Source organism: Phyllobates terribilis, unplaced genomic scaffold, assembly GCF_046119375.1.
Source record: "Phyllobates terribilis strain yellow unplaced genomic scaffold, ASM4611937v1 Scaffold_4__5_contigs__length_816908805, whole genome shotgun sequence".
Lineage (NCBI taxonomy): Eukaryota > Metazoa > Chordata > Amphibia > Anura > Dendrobatidae > Phyllobates > Phyllobates terribilis.
The window spans coordinates 461,790,975-461,814,760 of record NW_027362764.1 but is presented as its reverse complement, the minus strand read 5'-3'; the positions used below and the strand labels follow the sequence as shown (position 1 = coordinate 461,814,760).

The window sequence follows — 23,786 nt, the reverse complement described above, 5'->3', positions numbered from 1 at the left end:
GGCCAGGTCTAGGAAGACTTCTGGTGGTCCCAAACTTCTTCCATTTAAGGATTATGGAGGCCACTGTGCTCTTAGGAAGCTTGAGTACTGCAGAAATGCTTTTGTAACCTTGGTCATATCTGTGCCTTGCCACAATTCTGTCTCTGAGCTCCTTGGGGAGTTCCTTCGAGCTCATGATTCTCATTTGGTCTGACATGCACTGTGAGCTGTGAGGTCTTATATAAGCAGGTGTGTGCCTTTCCAAATCAAGTCCTATCAGATTAATTAAACACAGCAAGACTCCAATGAAGGAGTAGAACCATCTCAAGGAGGATCACAAGGAAATTGACAGCATGTGACTTAAATATGAGTGTTTGAGCAAAGAGTCTGAATACTTATGACCATGTGATATTTCAGTTTTTCTTTTTTAATAAATTTGCAAAAATTTCTACATTTCTGTTTTTTCAGTCAAGATGGGGTGCAAAGTGTACATTAATGAGAAAAAAAATAACTTCTTGGAATTTACCAAATGGCTGCAATGAAACAAAGAGTGAAACATTTAAAGGGGTTTGACTATTTTCCATACCCACTGTATATACACTGCTCAAAAAAATAAAGGGAACTCTTAAACAACACAATATAACTCCAAGTGAATAAAACTTCTGTGAAATCAAACTGTCCACTTAGGATGCAACACTGATTGAAAATCAATTTCACATGCTGTTGTGCAAATGGAATAGACAATAGATGGAAATTATTGGCAATTATAAAGACACACTCAAGAAAAGAGTGGTTCCGCAGGTGGGGACCACAGACCACATCTCAGTACCAATGCTTTCTGGCTGATGTTTTGGTAACTTTTGAATGTTGGTTGTGCTTTCACACTCGTGATAGCATGAGTCGGATTCTACAACCCACAGAAGTTTCTCAGGTAGTGCAGCTCATCCAGGATGGCACATCAATGCGAGCTGTGGCAAGAAGGTTTGCTGCGTCTGTCAGCGTAGTGTCCAGAGGCTGGAGGCGCTACCAGGAGACAGGCCAGTACACCAGGAGACATGCAGGGGGCCGTAGGAGGGCAACAACCCAGCAGCAGGACCGCTACCTCCGCCTTTGTGCAAGAAGGAACAGGAGGAGCACTGCCAGAGCCCTGCAAAATGACCTCCAGCAGGCCATAAATGTGCATGTGTCTGCACAAACAGTTAGAAACCGACTCCATGAGGGTGGTATGAGGGCCCGACGTCCACAGATGGGGGTTGTGCTCACAGCCCAACACCTTGCAGGACGCTTGGCATTTGCCAGAGAACACCAGGATTGGCAAAGTCGCCACTGGCGTCCTGTGCTCTTCACAGATGAAAGCAGGTTTACACTGAGCACATGTGACAGACGTGGCAGTGTCTAGAGACGCCGTGGAGAGCGATCTGCTGCATGCAACATCCTTCAGCATGACCGGTTTGGCAGTGGGTCAGTAATGGTGTGGGGTGGCATTTCTTTGGAGGGACGCACAGCTCTCCATGTACTAGCCAGAGGTAGCCTGACTGCCATTAGGTACCGATATTAGATCCTCAGACCCCTTGTGAGACCATATGCTGGTGCGGTTGGCCCTGGATTCCTCCTAATGCAGGACAATGCCAGACCTCATGTGGCTTGAGTGTGTCAGCAGTTCCTGCAAGATGAAGGCATTGAAGCTATGGACTAGCCCGCCCTTTCCCCAAACCTGAATCCGATTGAGCACATCTGGGACATCATGTCTCGCTCCATCCACCAACTTCACGTTGCACCACAGACTGTCCAGGAGTTGGCGGATGCTTTAGTCCAGGTCTGGGAGTAGATCCCACAGGAGACCATCTGCAACCTCATCAGGAGTATGCCCAGGCACTGTAGGGAGGTCATGCAGGCACGTGGAGGCCACACACAATACTGAGCCTCATTTTGACTTGTTTTAAGGACATTACATCAAAGTTGGATCAGCCTGTAGTGTGTTTTTCCACTTTAATTTTGGGGGTGACTCCAAATCCAGGCCTCCATTGGTTAATAAATTTGATTTCCATTGATGATTTTTGTGTGATTTTGTTGTCAGCACATTCAACTTTGTACAGAACAAAGTATTCAATGAGAATATTTCATTCATTCAGATCTAGCATGTGTTATTTGAGTGTTCTCTTTATTTTTTTGAGCAGTGTATATACAGAGTACATATACATATATAAAAAATATGTATTTATTTACATATATTTCATATTTATGTATCGGCAAGGACGCTGAACTATCAGCATGACCAATGCAAACCGCTACATAATTACAAAGCCTCTGCCTCTAAGAGCATATATTATTAAAATGCCATCGTTTAGAAGAAGTGCACTCATAGCATCTGTGTGTGTCACTTGACACAAACCTGGCAGGCACAGAGTACCAAGCAATCTGCGGATCAATAATATTCTGGAACTTTTTTTGTCACTTCAACTTTCGTGAATATATTTTTCGACTCTTGATGCTCTCTCTTACCTGCTGATACCCACTCTCAAATCTCAATATGGTATGTCCCCTGCTAATGCTGACTGAACTAAAAACAATTCACGATAAAGATTAATGTTTAATACAGTATTATTCTGCTGAACTCCAGCCAAAAGTGCTTCTGCTTTGTTCCTAGAGAATGTTCAATATAACCTAGTTACACACAGCTAGACATGGCACACTGTATTAGCAGGAGCCTCTAAAAAGCTTAAAGAATACATCAGGCCAAAAATCAAAACCTGAATGGATATGTGAAGTATGTGTTCTCATAAATTATAGCCAGGTACATATGTATAATAGTTGGGCGGAATCTACACTGCTGATTAGGGAATAAATGATCCTGGGGGACGGGAAGTTAGAACTTTAGCTGATGCAGTTAAACTACATGTTGCCTTTTCACATGGTTGACCTAATGGAGATAGTATCTCCTGGGTGCAACTGTCATTGGTTGCTATCACCAGTGAGGCACTTTTGTAGATGACAGTTGCGGCTAATGTGGATCTTGGCCATAGCTAATGCAGGTCACCCTGTGTTAGAGATCCCCTCTTTTATCAGCTACACATACCTTATCAGTGGATAAAGTGGTAAAGGCAAAGGATCAGATCCTAATTTCAAGAATAATTTTGTAATTAGGACTGTGTAAAAAAAAATTCCACCCGAAGTGTAAACTTGGTCATACATTGGTCATCCATAAGTTAAATACATAGAAATTGTTAAAGTTTAGTAATTATGTTTCTTTTACTTACAGACTTATAGACAATTTTAGCTGTTTTATTGTAGTGAGCATGTTTGCAAAAATGTGCAGCCATATTAGTTGTCCCCTTCTTAAATAAGTTTTGAATGTCAAGATGGAGACATGTAAGCCTAGGCTACACGTGTCATACTCCATCTTTAGAATCTCAACTTCACATTCTTGTGAGTGATACTTTTTCTTTTATCATTCATTATTTTAAGATCAAATGATGAGGTTCTAAAGCGGCATTGATCAAACGCAAGAAAGATCAAATGCTGAAGTCAGACGATGAACTGCTGAAACTGCTGTACTATACAAAACAATACTAGAGCTGCACTGGCGGAACTTGAAGGCTGCGTTCTTCTAAGACTTGATGACCACAGGAATTGTTGAAGGTGGGATGTTGCAATAGTTTCTGGTAGATATGGAGTCACTAATGAATTTACGATATTACTGAATGGAAATCAATAGGCTTTATCAAAGCCAAACCAGGGGAGGAGTCCTGAGGAGATAATTTGCATATTCCCACTGCATTTTGGGGTAAGTGAAGAGTCTCCGTGAGCTCAAAGAACACTGGATTTTGGCTGTTGGAGCTGAAAAGAGGACATCGGTAAACCAGGGGAGGAGTCCTGAGGAGATAATTTGCATATTCCCACTGCATTTTGGGGTAAGTGAAGAGTCTCCGTGAGCTCAAAGAACACTGGATTTTGGCTGTTGGAGCTGAAAAGAGGACATCGGTAAACCAGGGGAGGAGTCCTGAGGAGATAATTTGCATATTCCCACTGCATTTTGGGGTAAGTGAAGAGTCTCCGTGAGCTCAAAGAACACTGGATTTTGGCTGTTGGAGCTGAAAAGAGGACATCGGTAAACCAGGGGAGGAGTCCTGAGGAGATAATTTGCATATTCCCACTGCATTTTGGGGTAAGTGAAGAGTCTCCGTGAGCTCAAAGAACACTGGATTTTGGCTGTTGGAGCTGAAAAGAGGACATCGGTAAACCGCGCGCCTACCGGCGCGCGCATTTTGAAGCTTTTTTTTGAAGCTTTTTTCACTGTTTTCAGAACATTAACAGTAAGAACATGGAAGAGTCCAGGAGCCATTTGGTGAGCTGCATATCCTGCTACATGTTCACAGACTTGCCAGTGGAAAAGCCAAACTTCACATGCCAGAAATGCAAGCTTGTGTCCCTGTTGGAGGAAAAGTTGCGAAATCTAGAAGAGAGGTTAACTACCTTGAAAATCATTAAGGAAGGTGAAGAGTTCTTAGACAGAGCAGAATTATCTCTTCATGATTCAGAAAGAGAAGAAATTCGAACTGCACCTGAGGAAACAGAGGAATGGAAGCATGTGACCCAGAGAAGCAGGAGGATAGAGAGGCAGTCAGCACCTATACTGCTCAGGAACCAGTACCAGGCTCTCTCGCAGGAGAACCATGAAGAAATACAGCAAGATAAGACTTTGCCAGCAATGAATAACCTTGTAAGCCCTCAGAATCCTCCTGGATGGAGAAGGAAGAATGTTGTGAAGAAAAAACGGAGAGTGGTGGTCATGGGGGATTCCCTGTTAAGAGGAACAGAGGCTGCTATCTGCAGACCAGACATAACCTCAAGAGAAATGTGCTGTCTTCCAGGAGCAAAAATTAAAGATGTGTCTGACAGGATATCAAGACTCTTCAGACCTACAGATCACTACCCATTCCTGCTAATACATGTGGGGACAAATGACACCGCAAGAAAGGACCTGGAAACCATCTGCAGTGACTTTGAAGACTTGGGCAAGAAAGTGAAAGAATTGGGAGCGCAGGTGGTCTTCTCATCCATCCTCCCAGTGGATGGCCATGGAACAATGAGGTGGAATAAGATTCTACAGGTGAACAACTGGCTACGTCGATGGTGCCGTCAACAAGGATTTGGATTTCTGGATCACGGAATGAATTACCTATACGATGGACTACTTGCTAGAGATGGGGTGCACCTTACGAAGACTGGAAAACATGTATTTGGAAATTGCCTTGCTACACTCATCAGGAGAGCTTTAAACTAGAACAATGTGGGAAGGGAAGCAAAAGGCCAGAAAAAGCCATACAGCTGACAAATACTATTGAGATCTCTGCTACTGGAAGTGGAAAGGAAGAACAAAGACAAAACAATTTAAATAATAAAAATATGGGAGGAAGAGAAACCAATCACAAACTAAAATGTTTTTATACAAATGCACAAAGCATGGGCAACAAACAAGGAGAATTAGAACTACTAACGCAGGAAAAGAAATATGATGTCATTGGAATCACTGAAACTTGGTGGGACGATACACATGATTGGAATAAAAGGCTAAAAGGATACAACTTATTTGCAAGAAACAGACTTGATAAACGAGGAGGAGGTGTCGCATTGTATGTTAGAAAAGCGTATATCTGCACAGAGATTGAAGCTTCAGAGACTGGGAGTTCTGTGGAAACTGTTTGGGTAAGAATACAAGGAGAGAACAACGGAAAGGACACCATTGTAGGCATTTACTACAGGCCACCTGGGCAAGCTGAAGATATGGATGAACTCTTTATGTATCAAATGACCAAGTTCTCAAAAAAATATGACGTAGTGGTCATGGGAGATTTCAACTATCCAGACATTTGTTGGGAATCTCTCTCAAGTAAAACTAACAGGTCAAGCAAATTCTTATCCTCTCTTGCTGACAACTTTATCTTCCAAAAGGTAGGGGAGAAAACAAGGGGATCTGCTACTTTGGATCTAATCCTTATAAACAAGGAGGAAATGGTTGAGGAGGTAAAAGTGGCTGGGACCCTAGGAGGCAGCGATCATGCTATTATAGAATTTTGGATAACTAGAGGAGGAAGACATGTGAAGACTCAAACTTCAAGGTTAGATTTTAGAAAGGCAGATTTTAAGAGACTCAGAAAGAGAATAGGAGGGATCCAATGGCTGGATGTCCTTAAGGACAAAAATGTCCAGGAAGGATGGGAAATTTTTAAAAATGAGATTCTCAAAGCACAATCGTTAACAATCCCGAAAAGTAGGAAGAATGGGAAGCATTTAAGGAAACCAGGATGGATGAACACAGAACTTAAACACATGCTAAAAAGAAAGAAAGAAATGTTTATTAAATGGAAAGAGGGAGGCATATCTAAAGAAGATTATAATGCAGTCTGCAGATCCTGCAGGGCATGTATCAGGTTAGCTAAAGCTGACAATGAATTAAGGCTTGCAAGAGATGTCAAAAGCAATAAAAAAGGATTTTGGGGGTATGTCAAAAGTAAAAGAAAAGTCAAAGATGCTATAGGATTTTTACAGGCTGAAAATGGAGAAATTGTAAGAGAGGATATTGAGAAGGCCAAACTTTTTAATTCCTATTTTGCATCTGTTTTCTCTCAGAAAGAAAATGTAACATCAACTGATCTTCACTGTCCTTTTAAAGGAATAGAAGAATCCAAGTTATCTGTAAACAGAAAGATTGTGAGGGAATATTTAGCTAACATAAATGAGTTCAAGTCTCCAGGTCCAGATGAATTACACCCCAGAGTACTGAAGGAGATCGTAGAAGAAATTTTAGAACCACTCTCCATAATCTTTGAAAATTCTTGGAGAACAGGAGAAGTCCCAGAAGACTGGAGAAGAGCAAATGTTGTTCCTATCTTCAAAAAGGGGAAGAAGGTGGACCCAGGGAACTATAGGCCGGTGAGTCTGACTTCTATACCAGGAAAGATCTTTGAAAAAATTATTAAACAACATGTATGTAAGTACCTGGATAAGAATGAAGTGATTAACCAGAGTCAGCATGGGTTTATAACTAACAAGTCATGTCAGACTAACTTAATTTCCTTCTATGACAGAATCACTGACTGGGTGGATCAGGGAAATGCTGTAGATATAGTATATCTTGACTTCAGCAAAGCATTTGACAAAGTATCTCACACCATCCTTATTGAAAAAATGACCAAGTATGCAATGGACCAGGCAACTGTTAGGTGGATTCATAACTGGCTTAGTGATCGGACTCAAAGGGTGATTGTAAATGGCTTCACATCCAGCTGGATGAATGTCTCAAGTGGGGTACCACAGGGCTCCATCCTGGGACCTGTATTGTTCAACATCTTTATCAATGATTTAGATGAAGGAATTGAGGGTAAACTGATTAAATTTGCTGATGACACAAAGCTAGGAGGGATAGCTAATACTAGAGAAGAGAGAAAGAGGATTCAAAAAGACCTAAATAAACTGGAGCAGTGGGCAGCAACCAACAGAATGGTTTTTAACAGGGAAAAATGCAAAGTACTACATCTGGGCAATAAAAATGAAAAAAGCATATACAGAATGGGAGGAATAGAGCTAAGCAACAGTACATGTGAAAAAGACTTAGGTATACTAATAGATCATAGACTGAACATGAGTCAACAGTGTGATGCAGCAGCAAAAAAGGCAAATACAATTCTGGGATGTATTAACAGAAGCATACAGTCTAGATCACGTGAAGTCATTATCGGTCTTTACTCCTCTTTGGTCAGACCTCATCTGGAATACTGTGTACAGTTTTGGGCACCACATTTTAAAAAAGACATAGACAAACTGGAGCAAGTTCAGAGAAGAGCGACCAGAATGGTGACTGGTCTGCAAACCATGTCCTATGAGGAACGGTTGCAGGATTTGGGAATGTTTAGCTTGCAAAAAAGAAGACTGAGAGGAGACTTAATAGCTGTCTACAAATATGTCAAGGGCTGTCACATTGTAGAAGGATCATCTTTATTCTCATTTGCACAAGGAAAGACTAGAAGCAATGGGATGAAACTAAATGGGAGGAGACACAGATTAGATATTAGAAAAAACTTTTTGACAGTTAGGGTGATTAATGAGTGGAACAGGCTGCCACGAGAGGTGGTGAGTTCCCCTTCAATGGACGTCTTCAAACAGAGGCTGGACAGACATCTGTCTGAGATGATTTAGTGAATCCTGCTTTGAGCAGGGGGTTGGACCAGATGACCCAGGAGGTCCCTTCCAACTCTACCATTCTATGATTCTATGATTCTAAGAGACATCGGGATATTATGACTTATTGGCATTTTAGCATATTGGATGCTTGGTAAGCTAAATAGATTCTACACCTGGTTTTACTTGTAGTTCACTCTCTATATAAAAATCAATTAAATGTACTATTCATACATCTATGGGTCAGCAAGTTGTTAAATGTTGATTAACCTTAGCAGACCAAAGGCATCTTAGGAGCGCACATGTAAACAGAATAATCCCAATGTACAGGAGAAATATATAATTCACTGTCAGAAGCGTAAATGTAAGGATTCTGTAGTATTGATTAGAACTATTTTGCTACACACTGATTTCACAGACAAGTCCTATAGAGAATAATAAAATGATAGCTTCAGAACTTTGTTCTGTTCATATAGTTGGTTACATTAAAGGGTATGTACCAAGAATAGAAGTTACCCCCTAACTGTAGGATAGTGGATAATATTCCATTTGATCAGATTCTGACCACTGGGTCCCCCATCAATCCTGCTAAATGGAGAAGTGGCCAAGCATGTGCATCACATCTCCATTCATTCTCAGTAAGACTGCCACAGATAGCTGCGCACTGCACTCGGCTGTCTCTGGCAATCCCATTAGGAATGACTATAGTAGAGATATGCATATTTGGCATATGCTCCATTCCAATGGGGCTTTTCCGTTAATTGAAAACGTTAATAATATTCCGTGGGTAGTTTGTAACTTCTACTCTTGGAACATAACCTTTTAAAGACTTATTCTCAAGTTATGTCTCCATACTTCATTGTTGCTGGGGAAGTGGGCACTCCTCCTTGACTGGCAGTCCTGGTTCAGTACATTAACAGCACACTAATAGCCTATCATTGCTTGTTCTGAAATCTACACTGTTATAAGTAAATTTTCATATAGAGATAACAGTGTATTTGAACAAGCACATGGCTCAAGTGAAAAGTGATTTGGAGAACTGCTCTCGAAAATGCCAATACTGGAGTCTGGTGATTTTGCAGGATTGATAGCAGCTGAGTTAGGAGCTAAGAGGGAGGGGCAAGGGAGAAAACAATGGTCTGGTGACAAGTGGCTGGGATCTCATTAGTTAACTCACTCCTCAGCCTGGAATGTGTGTATGTTGCTGGCCATTTCTTTTCACCGACTAATGAAAATATATGGCAAGTTGGTGACCATGAAAGTTGGACATATTGTCCAAAGTTAGATGTTTAAATGTTTTTGTGTTAACTTTTTCAAATGTTAACTATTTTAATATCTATAAATAGATATGTAATTGTGACCAGTTAATAACTAAGCGTGGATATGTCAGGGGTTAATGGCTGTTGATAGAAAAAGAAAAATGTTTTGACATGTCTGTAGTGCAAAAGTGTGTCTGGAGGATGGAATAAATAGATTTTGCTGCGAGTTCCAGTCTGGACTAATGGTAGAGACTAGATGGAAACGTGCTTTCCTGTCGGAAAGTCTGTAGGAAAATTCTGCCTGAGTTGCTCAGAATACCATGGGCAGTGGAGGAATAGCCACAGTGGATTAAAGAAAACAGGCTGGATCCCTGGAGAGAGAAGATGTGGGAGCTGCAAGAGTAGGCCAGAAGGGGCTAATGAAAGGCAGGTGCAAGGGTAGCAGCAGGAGGCACTAGACAAACTAATGAAAGGCAATAACAGGCGCAATGCCAGGAAACCAGGAGAGTTAAGTGGGTGAGGACATGTTTTCAGCACTTCAGGAGGGGACAATTCATATAAAATGTGAGAGGAACCAGTGTGAGTGAGGGCCTGAACCAGTAAGCACTGCCACATTAGTGAGTGGTGTGAGTTTTGACCTCACTTGACTGTGCAAAATCCAGTAATGACATCACCGCAGGCTCATCTGAAAACGAGAGATTGTTGCAAAGAATAGTGTTCTGAAATGTTACAAACCATACCCATAGTTAATCATTTTGGATGACTGTAAATAAAACTCAAGTTATAGAGTTTACTCATTGTGTTGACAATTTATTGGGGAGCAGTTATTCTCTCGGACCTCGGAGGTCTCAGTGACTTCCATTTTGTCTTCTTACAGTACAAAAAATATAATTTATGGTTTCTCATAGGATATCAACAGGGCTGGCTCATGATTGGTAAATGTTACTGGAAAAATAATATAGTGAAGGCTCCTAGCTGCAGGAGGTCACTTGACAGTGAAGACTTTGGGGCGATTGCCCTTTTTGCCTTGCCTATAATTCAGCTCAGGACAGTCATTGCAGTATATTAAAAGAATACTAAATCCAATATAATAAAGGATATGCCTGATTTTGCAAACTGTTTTTATTGATTCATCTGTTATAAAGAATGTAAGTAAAAAGGAAGAAATTTTATAAATTGTCTTGATACTGTATCTTACCATTGTCAACAATTAAAATGAAGATGGGTCTCTAAAGATACGGACTATGAACATACTCTATGTTATCTGGTCTTGCAATCCTAATCATTTACATTTTCCTCTAATTTTTGTCACGGCAGCAACTAGCGTGTATCCTCAGCGCTGCCCCACTCACTGTGTGGTTTTTCCGCTGTGCCGCTGAGTGCCGCTGAATTGGTTTCTTCCCTTGCTACTCTGTGTTGCTGCTGCTGCATGTGGAATCCGTCTGGAGCTAAGGGGGCCTAGCTGGTCTCTGCGGGAATATAACCCTGTAGTGTCTTGCAGAGATTTGGTTCCCTGGCCTACCTCTTGCCAGCAGGGCCTATTTTAGGCAGCTCCACCCACCATTACTTGCTCGAACGTGGTTCCTGCTCAGTTGGTCCATGTGCATGCATTCTCCTGTATTCAGCTTTCCATTAGCGACACAGCCTGTTCACCCATCCTGCCCGACCTCTCCTTTCCTGACCTTGGCTACGCTTACTGAATCTGTGCTGCCTGCCTCGATCTCAGACCATCTGACCACATCTTGTCTTTGCCCTCCTATACTGTGTACCCATGCCTCTAACCCTTCGGTCAGCTGCCGCAGTCTCAGGTACTGCCCTGAAGTGGCACATGGCAATTAGCTGCAGCCTCACCACCAGAGGCTCTAGAAAACACCAGGTAGTTGCTTAGTCATGCCCCTCCAGGGTAAGCCCGGCCCTTGGCTCAATGTTGGTTAAAGGGAACCTGTCATCTGATTCCAAAATCAGAATCTGTGTTATCAGAGCCTTGCACATTTCACGCTGCAGCAAATAAGAGAAAAAATACTTTTATAAAGTCAGTCTGGCACTACGCATCTTGGATATCTAGACCAAGAGACCAATCCCCGGAGGCTTCTCCCTGTCCTAATCCCTTTGTCTGTCAGGTTTTCACCTAAGGAGACACCTATCAGTCTAAGGGAGCAGCTGACTAGCTGCCAAGGGCTAGTCAGCCGAGACACATAGCCCCTAGTCGACGTTTCAAGTCTCAAAACCATAGCTTTTCAGAGTAAGGCATAGATGCAGGGCTGCCACCAGGAATTTCAGGGCCCCATACTGGCAAAATTTTCAGGCCCCCTTGAGACTCCGCCCAGGCTCCACCCCAGCTCCCCTTCCATCCCTCGAACCTTCTATAGTCCCACTGCCCACTCTTAGAAAAACTCCATTTCTGCACCACGTCCTCACCAATCACACATTACCAGTTCCCATTGAACACCAGATCACACACATAGCCATTAGCTTTTGTTTTGGCCAAAAGATTTTTACCTTGATAAGGTAGACTCTTCTGGCCGAGCCCTACTCTACTCTAACCTATTAAAAATTTCCTAAATTATCCAATACTCTTTTTAGGTATATTTTTATTTATTTTTCCTTGAGGGAATGTGTCATATACATTTTTTAAAATGACCAAAAATACCACATACAAGGGACAAATACCACTCCACCATGACCACACCACATATTACCACCATATAGTGACCGAATATTACCACATACCAGGAACAAATACCGTCACACCATGACCAGACCACATATTACCACCACATAGTGACTGAATAATACCACATACAGTACAAGGGACAAAAACCACCACACCATGACCAGACCACATATTACCACTACATTGTCACCGAATAATACAACGTACAAGGGACAAATACCGCCACACCATGACTGGACCACATATTACCATCACATATTGACCGAATACTACAATACTGATCATTAATAAAAAAACACAATATTACCATAAGTGCCATTATACACGGGCGCTCTGTAGTGTATAATGTAAGTATACAGGTAATATAGTGATCACCAGTGACATCTCTAGGTGAAGTCCTTCATCTTCGCTTTTCTCCTTCATCCAGCACAGACCGCCATCACTTCTTCCAGCCAGGACTCATCTCAGCATAAAATAACACAGTTATCTAGAGCACATTCCCCAACTTCTACATTACACAGCTGAATACAGATGTGCACCCACCAATAATATATAATTAGTTATTATGCAACCCAAAATTCCAAATATAAATTGTAACCACCCCTGTGCCCCCACTAACTGTAAATAGCCACTTTCCCCACCTAATAAATATATAAATTAATTAGAACCTGTACTCTTTCCCCCAATTTATTACCAGTCACACTCCTGCATCCTCAACGCCCCCTACTCTGTACCTCCTGCTCTCCCAATTTATTAAATTTACATGCACCCTCTGCTCCAATTCATTTTGTCATGTCCGTGCTCTCCCCACCCCCACCCTCTATTCATCATTATTTACTCTCCCCCACTCCCAATTCACCATTTGCTCTCTCCACCCCCACTCCCAATTCACCATTTGCTCTCCCCACCCCCATCTCCCAATTCATCATGTGATCTCCTCACCCTCCACTCTCAATTCACCATTTGCTCTCCCCACCCCTCACTCCCAATTCACCATTTGCTCTCCCCACCCCCCACTCCCAATTCACCCTTTGCTCTTCCCACCCTCCACTCCCAATTCTCCATGTGCTCTCCCCACCCTCCACTCCCAATTCTCCATGTGCTCACCCCCACTCCCAATCCTTCATGTGCTCACACCCCCACTCCCAATTCACTATGTACTCTTCCCACTTTCCACTCGTAATCCTCCATTTGCTCACCCCACCCTCCACTCCCAATCCTCCATGTGCTCACCCCAGCCTCCACTCCCAATCCACCATGTGTTCTTCCCTCCCTCCACTCCCAATCCCCCGTGTCTTCACTCCACTCTCCACTTCCAATCCTCCATGAGCTCACCCCACCCTCCACTCCCAATCCTCCATATGCTCACCCCACCCTCCACTCCCAATCCACCATGTGTTCTTCCCACCATCCACTCCCATTTCACCATGTGCTCACCCCCCCACCCCCAATTCACCATGTGCTCTCCCCACCCTCCACTCCCAATTCACTATGTGCCCTTCCCACCCTCCACTCCCAGTTCTCCATGTGCTCACCCCTCAATCCTACATGTGCTCACCCCACCACTCCCAATTCTCCATGTGCTCACTCCCAATTCTCCAAGTGCTCACTCCCAATTCTCCTTGTGCTCACCCACCCACTCACAATTCACCATGCGCTCTCCCCACCCTCTACTCCCAATCCTCCATGTGCTCACCCCACCACTCCCAATTCTTCATGTGCTCAGCTCCCACTCCCAATTCTCCATGTGCTCACCCACCCACTCCCAATTCACTATGTGCTCTCCCCACCCTCCACTCCCAATTCACCATGTGCTCTACCCACCCTCTACTCCCAATTCACCATGTGCTCACTCCCTCACTCCCAATTCTCCATGTACTCACCCCCCACTCCCATCCTCCATGTGCTAACCCCCCCACTTCCAATCCTCCATGTCCTCACCCCCCCACTCCCAATTCTCCATGTGCTCACCCCCCACTCCCAATTCTCCATGTGCTCACCCTCCACTCCCAATTCTCCATGTGCTCACCCCCTCCACTCCCAATTCTCCATGTCCTCACCCCCCCCATTCCCAATTCTCCATGTGCTCACCTCCCACTCCCAATCCTCTATTTGCTCATCCCCCACTCCTAATCCTCTATGTGCTCATCCCCCACTCCCAATTCCCCATGTGCTCATCCCCCCACTCCCAATTCTCCATGTGCTCACACCCCCCACTCCAAATTCTCCATGTGCTCACCCCCCACTCCAAATTCTCCATGTGCTCATCTTCCCACTCCCAATTCTCCATGTGCTCACCCCCCCACTCCCAATTCTCCATGTGCTCACCCCCCCACTCCCAATTCTCCATGTGCTCACCCCCTCACTCCCAATTCTCCATGTGCTCATCTTCCCACTCCCAATTCTCCATTTGCTCATCTTCCCACTCCCAATTCTCAATGTGCTCATCCCCCCACACCCAATGCACGATGTGCTCTCCCCCAAGACCATTTAATTAATTCTATTTTAAAAATAAAGTTTTCATACTTACCTCTCATATGATCCCTGCAGACGTACTGGCATCTTGGCGCTCTCTGCAGGCGCATACGCGATGAGTCATCACATACACGCCTTCACCAGTGTGTCACTGAGGGAGGAGGGACTCTCTTGGAGCTGCTGCAGGGCCATTCAGTCTTGAAGGCTGTGAGCGCTCCTAGGGGTCCCTGCGCCGAGGAGAGGTACTTCGGGTTTTCCCCTGACTTTTGGTCAGGTGATGGTGCATACTTGATGTCACCTGACCAAAAGTCAGGAGAAGTATGCAGCCGCGCAGCCCCGGTAAGGCACTTAGCACTCTGTAAGGCGGCGCCCCAGCACTCTGTTACAGTATGAGGCCCCGTGAGCAGAAGCACAAAAGGGAGGATCAGACTGGGCACAGGCTCCCCCTCTGTACTGCTGCTCACGGGACCCCATACAGCAGTAAGGGCAGTAATGCCCTGATGGCGGCCCTGCATACATGGCAGCAATAGCAAAGTTAACCTGATTCATGCTGCTTATGGTTTGGGCAGCATAAATCAACTGACTGGTTCCCTTTAAAGACTTTAGTTTCACATTAAACAAATTCAATGCAATATTGTGTTGTTCTAGTCAAACCCCTCAAACCAAGGTCTGGGCATCACAACTCCAAACAAATAAAGTCTGATTAAATAGGACAATATTCACATGGGTGAACACCACCCATTATACAGTCAATCATAAGGGAAGGGAAAAGGAAAGGAAAAAAGTTGTGAATAAAAATTTACTTTTATTGATTATATAAAATCTTAATAAAATTTGAGCTGAACCATGCATCCTGTAAGGATGTATATAGGGTCACTGCTAAATATATATAAATTAAATAGCTCGGACCCTGTAGATCCTGGAATGTGTAGGACAGCTAATAAAATTATATGGTTCCACCACCAATGTCCCTTAAATTAGATGGTTGGGAAATATATCCTACCAGTACTCTAGATGTACCTATCCCCCAAATTTGTACAGAGTCAAAATGACACTAATATTGTGGGGAGCTGTGTGTAGTAAGAGCCCCTGCTGCAACCCTCATATACAGGTCAAAGATTACCTGTGGATCGCTGTATTATATGGTAACTGTGATATTGCCAATGATATAGGAGCTGACAAGTCTTTAATAAAGATCGCATCGGTATTGAGGATCCCACCGGGTAACAGAAAGAGCGGAATTACCACCCGTACCCTTTTTATGAGTGAAGTTCAGAGGGAGACCCGGCCTATCTACACACACACAGACAGGAAAGGACCCGGTCTGAAGTCTAGGAACACTCTGTTGCGGGGTCCTGATTGAACTTACTCGGAGGTTGGCGGACCCCCGTCTTTGGTGACCGCAGAACTCCACGAGGAGCAGGGAGATGCCTTCCTACTGCCATCTCTTTCGTGAGTAAAAACCCTGGAAGTTAACCCCTATGGCCTCCAGACTCTTATTCTGCACTACACCGCACTACGCAGCACCAGACCTCCTAGACTACTACCCCCTCCATCCTGTCCCTCTGCCCTGAGGCCCTGCTCCACCTGTGGGGAGTAGTAACAACGACGGCTGCGATAACACCATGCCTCAGCGGACTGCAGCAGCGCTGGTGGCCTTCACCAGGTGCCACAGGTGGCGTAGTCGAGATCAGCCACTCAACCCGGATAAGCCCGTACCATCTCTTTTTTTTAGTGTGACGGCCCTGTGCACGGAGCGGGTCCGGGCCACGGCTGCACCCCATCTACATCACAGGACCCGACTCTGAGTCCCCCATCTCCCAGGTTAGGGCTTACAGAAGGCGCGCGTGAGTCACACAATTGACATCACAACTCCAAACCTTGTGTTCCTGAGTTTGGGTCCTGGTGGACTGATCACTATTCATTCATATCCAAATATATTACAGAAGATCATCAGAACAGTATGCCAATAAGGCTTAAAGTGATATATATTCAGATCTACATATACCTCACTGGTGTATGAATATTAGACTAACAATGTTTTCAGTATTACCCTTCAGCAGGCATTTATATGCAGGAGATGGACACATTTCTCAATTCAAGCAGTCAGAACATACAATGGACCATGCCAGTTACATCTGTCTACAATTTTTTTTTTTAAAGCAGGTAATCCAGTTCCTCCAAAACAAAAGGTAAGAAAGGACACCTCTGTATGTAGGTAAATACTTCTCTCAAAGTTCACATTAACAACTTTAAATACTTAAACTTGGAATACGTGGGAAAACATTTTGTTGTGTGAGGACATGGACTCATTCATTACTTCTGTAAAAAATATGCAGGAAACTGATCAAGAACAAAACAAAGACTGTTTACCCTGCAGCAAACAAAAGGGCCAGATACTATTATGAGCTTCTCAATGTGATGGGTAAAATCCCACTCTCACGGTAATACATTAGCAGTGAATTGAAACATTTCACTTGGTACAAACATGTCTTTTGGCTATTTAAATTACCGTGAAGACCCTGATGAACTCAAAAATGTTGGTGGTCTTAGCAGGAAAAAAGATTCCACTTTATACCCCAACAACCTGCACTCGCTAGAGATGTTTTGCTGTCTAGTGTTAGTTCACTTTAAAAAAAATTGGAAATTAAAATATCATAGTCCATTTGATTTTGACACAAAGACCTTCCCCTAGCAGCAGTAATATCTTGCTAATTTCACTGAGCTGCATGAATTATTACACTAAGACCCTTTCTAGCAATTCAAGGTTTATACTATAAAAACAGTCCACATGATTATTTTCAATTATATTATGTTTTCAAGTATTTTGATAAGAGGATTATTGGTAATAAAACCAAGATAAGTGTTAAACTGTGACAATTAACAGTGTTTTAACCATACGGTTATAAGAGCTAAGTCCTAATCCGCAAATAAAAGAGCAGAAAGTGGTTTAAGGGGATTTATCTCTTCTGAGATGAATAACCAGCGTTGGATTATGAGTTTGCTGACAGGATGGTGCCTATGTTGTGAAAATTAATAAGTATGTGAGCAAGTCAACAGTAAGGAAACAGATTTCTCTAATTCACGGCAACATTTTTATTTCTGAAAAAGGGTTGTCTCACCTTAGTCCATGATGACATATCGCTAAAATATCTCTCCAATATCAAATTGTTGGGAAGTCAAAGCTTTGAATGCTAGAAAAAAAGTTGCATGTGCCACATTGTCTACAGTCAGCTCTGCTTGAATTATCTAAGAAGGACAATATTGAGTGGAGCCAACTGTAGAGAACGCTTTCTTAGAACTGCTGCCACTTTATTTAAGTGATTGATGGATGCTATAGGGGTTAAATTACCACCCATCAGAAAATGGTGCTATATCCTGGCCATAGAATTCCCATGGTCTAATGAGACAACCCCTTCCCGTGCTTTTATCTACTATGAAGAATATGGCAAAAAATGGTTAATAAAATGTACGAACACTGCTACATACAGATGGGTCTACCCTTTTCATCAGGTGAATGATTAGTCTTAGTAAAAAAAGCAAAAACTAGTTTGACTTGACAATTAACTTACTCCTAGTATTTTACTTATGACTTAAGGATCCATTTTGCTATGCACAAAGCTGAAATTACAAGGAAAAACTAATAATGGCACTATTATTATTAAAGAGTAACCATCATTTTAATTTTTATTTCATCAATCAATAGTACACATGAAAATAAGCAACTTTACAATATATTGTATCAGAGAAATTTGCTTCTTTCTCTGCCAAGACTCATCCGTCATTTTCAAAATTCTCAATTCACGCGTAAAATCCGTATTCAGTGTAGACAGGAGATGATAGTTGCTACTGATGAGAGTCTATGGAGAGGAATGGGTGGGTGTAAGAGTGAGGAGCTAAAGGCAGTGCTTCTCCCTCTTCCTTCCTTCTACATAGAATCTAATGAGACGCAACTGCCATTTCCTATTTCAGTAATGTAAAAATCCATCTTGGCCGAATACAGATTTTACCTGTGAATTAAGAATTTTGAAAATGACCGATCAGTCTTGGCGGAGAAAGAAGCAAATTTCTCTCATTAGATATATTGCAAAGTTATTTTTTTCCACATACTATTGATTAATGAGATAAAAGTAAAAATGATGGTTTCTCTTTAAAGTGCACCTGACAGCAGGATTGTGCTCAGTAAACTGCATAAACTGTCAGGTGGGCGACATTACATTGATTAAAATGATACCTTGGTTGATGAAATCTGTTCCGTGGTTCTTGTGTAATCTTTACTTTCAGTTTGGAGATAATGATATGCTCGTGCTCTGGGGCGGCCTGTGGGGGGCGCTCTATCTGGTGCTCTGATTACATCTGTATGCTCTTATGACAGCTCACTGTGCCTTGCTTGAAATTATCCTCACTCTACATTTTTACTAGACCTTAAGGAATATTTTAATATGTACCATGCTGCAGAAGACATAGACTGGCACATAGCCCTGAACCGCCAACTCACTAACTACTGCTATGTCTGCAGTGATCAGGACAACCCAACCTCTTGGAAATGAAGGAACCTTATACTAAGATACTGATGCTGAACGAAAAAATGTAATTGCTTGACATACAAGATTGTGGAATAGAGATAAATCTTAAATTATCTATTTTGAGTCCAATGGTTCAAGTTGTTACTGGTTAAAGAGTTGTAATTTGTAGGAGTGTAGGGAGAACTTACAGTCCTACTATTAAATCCAATTGAATTCTATTGTTTTTGTGGACACTTGTGGTTATCCAGGGCTGGAATGCCCTTTTCATCTCAAAGGGTTTGAAAGTTTAAAAGCTATACCCTATCTGAGGGATAGGGCATAAGTTGCTAAATTCAGTGGGTTCAACCACTAGGACCCCCTCCAATCCTTAAAATGGAGCAGAGGTCACGTGCCTCTGCTCCATTCATGGTCTTTGAGATTGCCAGAGATAGAAGAGCTCCATTCATAGAGAGGTTTGCATGCTCAACTTCTGGTTCACTTAGATAGGACTTTGCAGAGCCCTGCTTTCATGATTGGTTTGGGTCTCAGCAATTGAACCTCCAATGAGGAGGGAATAACTTCTATGCTGGGTACAAACCCTTTAAATGGGTTGTCTCGTAAATAACAGGATGAATAATGAATGCATGATCACGGATGAGATCTCCATTAAGAACAGAAGTTTCAAAGTCCCCTACATGAACCACTCCTATTGACAAAGAAAAATCATTGCTCAAATAAACTCACTACTGCTTCATTCACACAGGGGCCTTTGGGACCACCGTTCAAGGGATCAGTGGGGTTCCCAGTGGTCATACTCACTGTTACAAATGGTGGTTCTGTGCTCCCACTTGTGAATGGAGCAGGTCCAGTGCTGCTCTGCTCCAGTCTAAAGCACCGCCATTGTCCTGACCTTGGAGGCGGAGCTTCTACGCTGCAGGGAAACAGTCCCAATCTTGTGGAGTGTCGCGTTCTGGTGTTGTGGGATGTATGAGGATGCGGGACGACATGTCTCTCACTGATTTCTCAGCCCGGGGAAGATGGGACGCTGTCTTCTCCAGCTGTCAGGCAATGCAGAGCGCTGTTGTGGCTGTCACTAAGCAGTGCTTGGATTATGTCCAGTCTGCTACTGAAGCTAGCAGGGAGTAGCTGTCTGGAAATTATTGGGAGGTAATCAACACCTGATCGCAAGGCGGGCTATTTAACACTGCTCCCTGCTCAGTCCTTTTGCAGTTCCTATGTGCTTGAGTGGTGCTAGCATTAGTCTTGCTATCTTTTCAGGGGTTTTCTCATTTTCTCCTCTGGTTTCACTCCCTGGGGCTCTTGCAGAGGTAATCACCTGGTTCTTGACTAGGCACCAGTCGCGTCACCAGACGCCAGCAGTCCAGTGACAGTAGGCCTGGGAAGGGCTCTGCCAAAGTCCCCGTTCCATTTACTGGTAGCTGGGTGAATAGTATTCCCGGCCCTCAAGGGCTCGCCTAGCTGGTCAGCTTGTGTTAAGTGTGTCTTCGGCTGCGTCTTTGCTGGTTTGGTGTCAGTCTTGCTGGGTTCCTCTGTGAAGCGCATTACACTCACATACTCATACACTTATCGCCTATTCTATTAATGTGCACATGGAAATAGAAGCAAGACTTTTGTTATTTAATGATAGTTAAAGGAAATCAAATACTGTAAAATTCCTTTAATACAGCACTTTATAATCCAGAAACTGGAAAGATCGACTTTCCGAAAAGAATGTATAATATTGTGTAATTTCATAACACTCCAAGCAGAACCAATTAAGAACTTCTCTAACTAAACAACGAAATTATAGTAGCAGGCAGGTTCACTACTAATCTTGCTCAAGTCAGGTCCTATTGACACCAAATTAAATGGATTTTATGTGTTATCAAGTTAAAGAAACACTCCTCCCATCAAAGTTTTAATTCCATTAATATATTGCAGTCAACATTTTATATAGTACTGTATTCTTAAAATTGCTCATTTTGCCTTTCTACCCAGTTAATTCTTTTCTTTTGTGTTAGGCCTATGATATCACACGATTAAAAACTGACTAGCTGAATCCTTCTATGCTCTATGTAGAAATAGGAAGTCTCTTTTTCCCTTCATGAGTCATGAGTCACTGCAAAAGTCTCTGGCAGGGGGGAGGAGGGGGCAGGAGGAGGGACAATTCATGCATGGAAGACTTCCTGTTTCTACAAAGAGCAGAGAAAAGTGAAGAAATAGCAGGGTAAAAAGGCAAAATGAGCAATTGTAAGTACACAGTGCCACATAACATGATAACTGTAATATATTAAGAGGACAATAACTTTGGTGAGAGACTAGTGCTTCTTTAAGTAGTTTGTTAATTCATCATTTGATTATTCTTTTTTTGTGTTTAGGTACATTCATTAATATGAATGATTTCACATAGAAAGAAAGTAATGTTTGCCAAGTCATCCTAATAACAAAGCTGCGGAGGAAAATCGATGTCTGCCTGCTTACATATCTATTATAATCTGTGTTCTGAGTCCAGTAAGTAAATGCTACTATATAGCAGTGTGGCATTAGCAAGTATTGACTTCTGGAAGTAATTACTTTTAGGAAAGCTTAGTATAATCTGGGAACGAAATGTGGCGCAGAAAAGAATGCATTTTTAAATAGATGAAAGGTTTGTCACATTTGCTTTTTGTACATTACTAAATCTGAAATTCTGAGTAAAAGTGGAAAAAGCTGTTTCTTTGTTCCAATATTTCAACACAAGGAACGGGGTCTTTTTTCAGAACACCAGCCTCTCCAAAGTCTTTTGTTCTATTGGAAATAAAACGGACTCCCTAAGTTGTGTATGAGCGAGCTTAGCAGTGTGTGAATGGGCACTTGGCACAGGACGCTTCACGTGCCCCCCTCTCTGTGCAGCTAGACAGTGAATCTGCTTCAAAGAGAAGCTGTGACACCATCACCCTGAGCAAGTACCCAGTCCTCTGTTCACACAACCAACAGCATTGCTGCTTTGTACTGTATTCAGATGGGTCCTCCGCCTTTGCAAATGAAAAGGGACAACCTCATTGATACCTTGTTAGAGGGTGTGTTGGAAATACAAAACAGATACCCATTGCAATTTCCCTCCAGCTATTTGAAATGAATCCAATTAATAATCTGGATTTCAGCATAGAAGTGAAGGAACACTTTCTCATTAATTTCTGCCTTGGAGCTTGGGTTCATAGTCAAAAGCACATATATACATAAAAGAAAGTAATGAAGTGCTTAGTTGATTTAAGTACAGTACACACATAACAAGTCATTCCGTTTTGATACATCCGACTCTCCGATGTAATGGGATGTAATTTAAGTGGGATATCTGCTCTCCAACATCCCCTCAAGCAAAGCAACATTTTTAATCCCAATTAGTATTTCAGGGGAAGTGTTTTCTTCCTTCTCAGCATAGTAAATCGACATTACGTGTACATGAATGGAAAACAATCAGCCTCATTATTCAAGCTTGGGAACGATAACAGAAGCAACCTTTTCCATCATACTGTCACAAAAGGTGAGAAGGAAATTAAACGCAAGGAAATAAAGTTACTGGACAGACTGAGAAGTCTCTTTAATGTCTTATTAAGGAATCCGGAGCTGAATGGTGCTTTGGTTAATGTCGAAAAGTCAGTTTAGAAACTCTTGTCCCCAGCTCAACTTTCTGGTGAACTGTATGGAGACTTGGGGTAAAACACGTTTATAGACTTAATCGCACATACACATCTTATACAATAGATGAGCATTTTATACATATTCTCTAATGGAGCACATTAGAATTAGCCAGTGGAGCTGAGGTTGTCATTTAGTCATTGCATTGCATGGGGCTACAAGTAAACCTACACCATTATTGTAACTGAGGGCAGTTTTGCACTAAACATTTTTTATAAAATAGATTTTTTGAGTCATATGTGGATCCAGCAACAAGTAGGGTATAAGTATAAAACCTTAATCCCTGTTCCCTCTGAATCCAATTCTGGCTTTGGCCAAAAACTGCAGCTTTTTTCTTTCCTAAAAAAAGCCACTCCAGAGGGTTATCACAATACACACGCTATGTTTTTCCAAAAAAACATCCAATTCTACTACATGTGTATTATCTGGTGTTGCTAAAATGACATGGAACATTTACTAAATATACAAAAAACACACGTTATGTTTGTAAGGGGAGTCATTTTATGAAATGAAGCCAAAATTAAAAACAGGAACACTAGATATTAAATACCATGCATAACTTTATCAAGCATCAATCAAAGGGTAAAAGTGGAATAGAAGATATCACACTCTCCAAGTGTACAGAACTTGGAAGCATTCACGTTCTTGTCTTCTAAGCTATGCACTGAGTTATTACAACTTACAGATGTAGCAGACCTGAGTTTGTGATTTTACAAGCTACCTGGTTTTGCATAGGACTGCTGTTAAATGCCAAGTCAAAGATTAAAATGCCAAGTCTGCTGCATGTGTAGAAACTACAATCAAGCATGCTGGGTTAGTTGTACATCTTTTCATTAGATGATGCCCTAAATTCTTCATTCCTTACATAACTCAATTATCCATCCATGTGTTAATATGAAGATTATATTACCATACCTTTTTCCTATGGACCAATTTCTTTGCAGAAAAAAAAGATCCTTAATGAACACAGGATACTTCCATTGCTGTAATAAAAAACAATGCAGCACATCAGAATTTTTTAGTTCTTAGCATCCAATT

At 42.3% G+C, this 23,786-nt stretch overlaps 1 protein-coding gene across 3 annotated transcripts in view; it reads right to left on the bottom strand.

The window, feature by feature from the left end:
- Nucleotides 1–23,786, bottom strand: part of CDH20 (cadherin 20) — an 813,890-nt gene that overhangs the window by 199,961 nt on the left and 590,143 nt on the right. For 2 of the 3 annotated variants that reach the window (XM_073678646.1, XM_073678648.1), the window contains one exon: nt 23,664–23,731. The exons of the other annotated variant lie outside the window; for it this stretch is intronic. The gene's annotated coding sequence lies outside the window, so the exon portion shown is untranslated. The remainder of the gene's footprint in view (nt 1–23,663; nt 23,732–23,786) is intronic. 3 annotated transcript variants of the gene reach the window in all.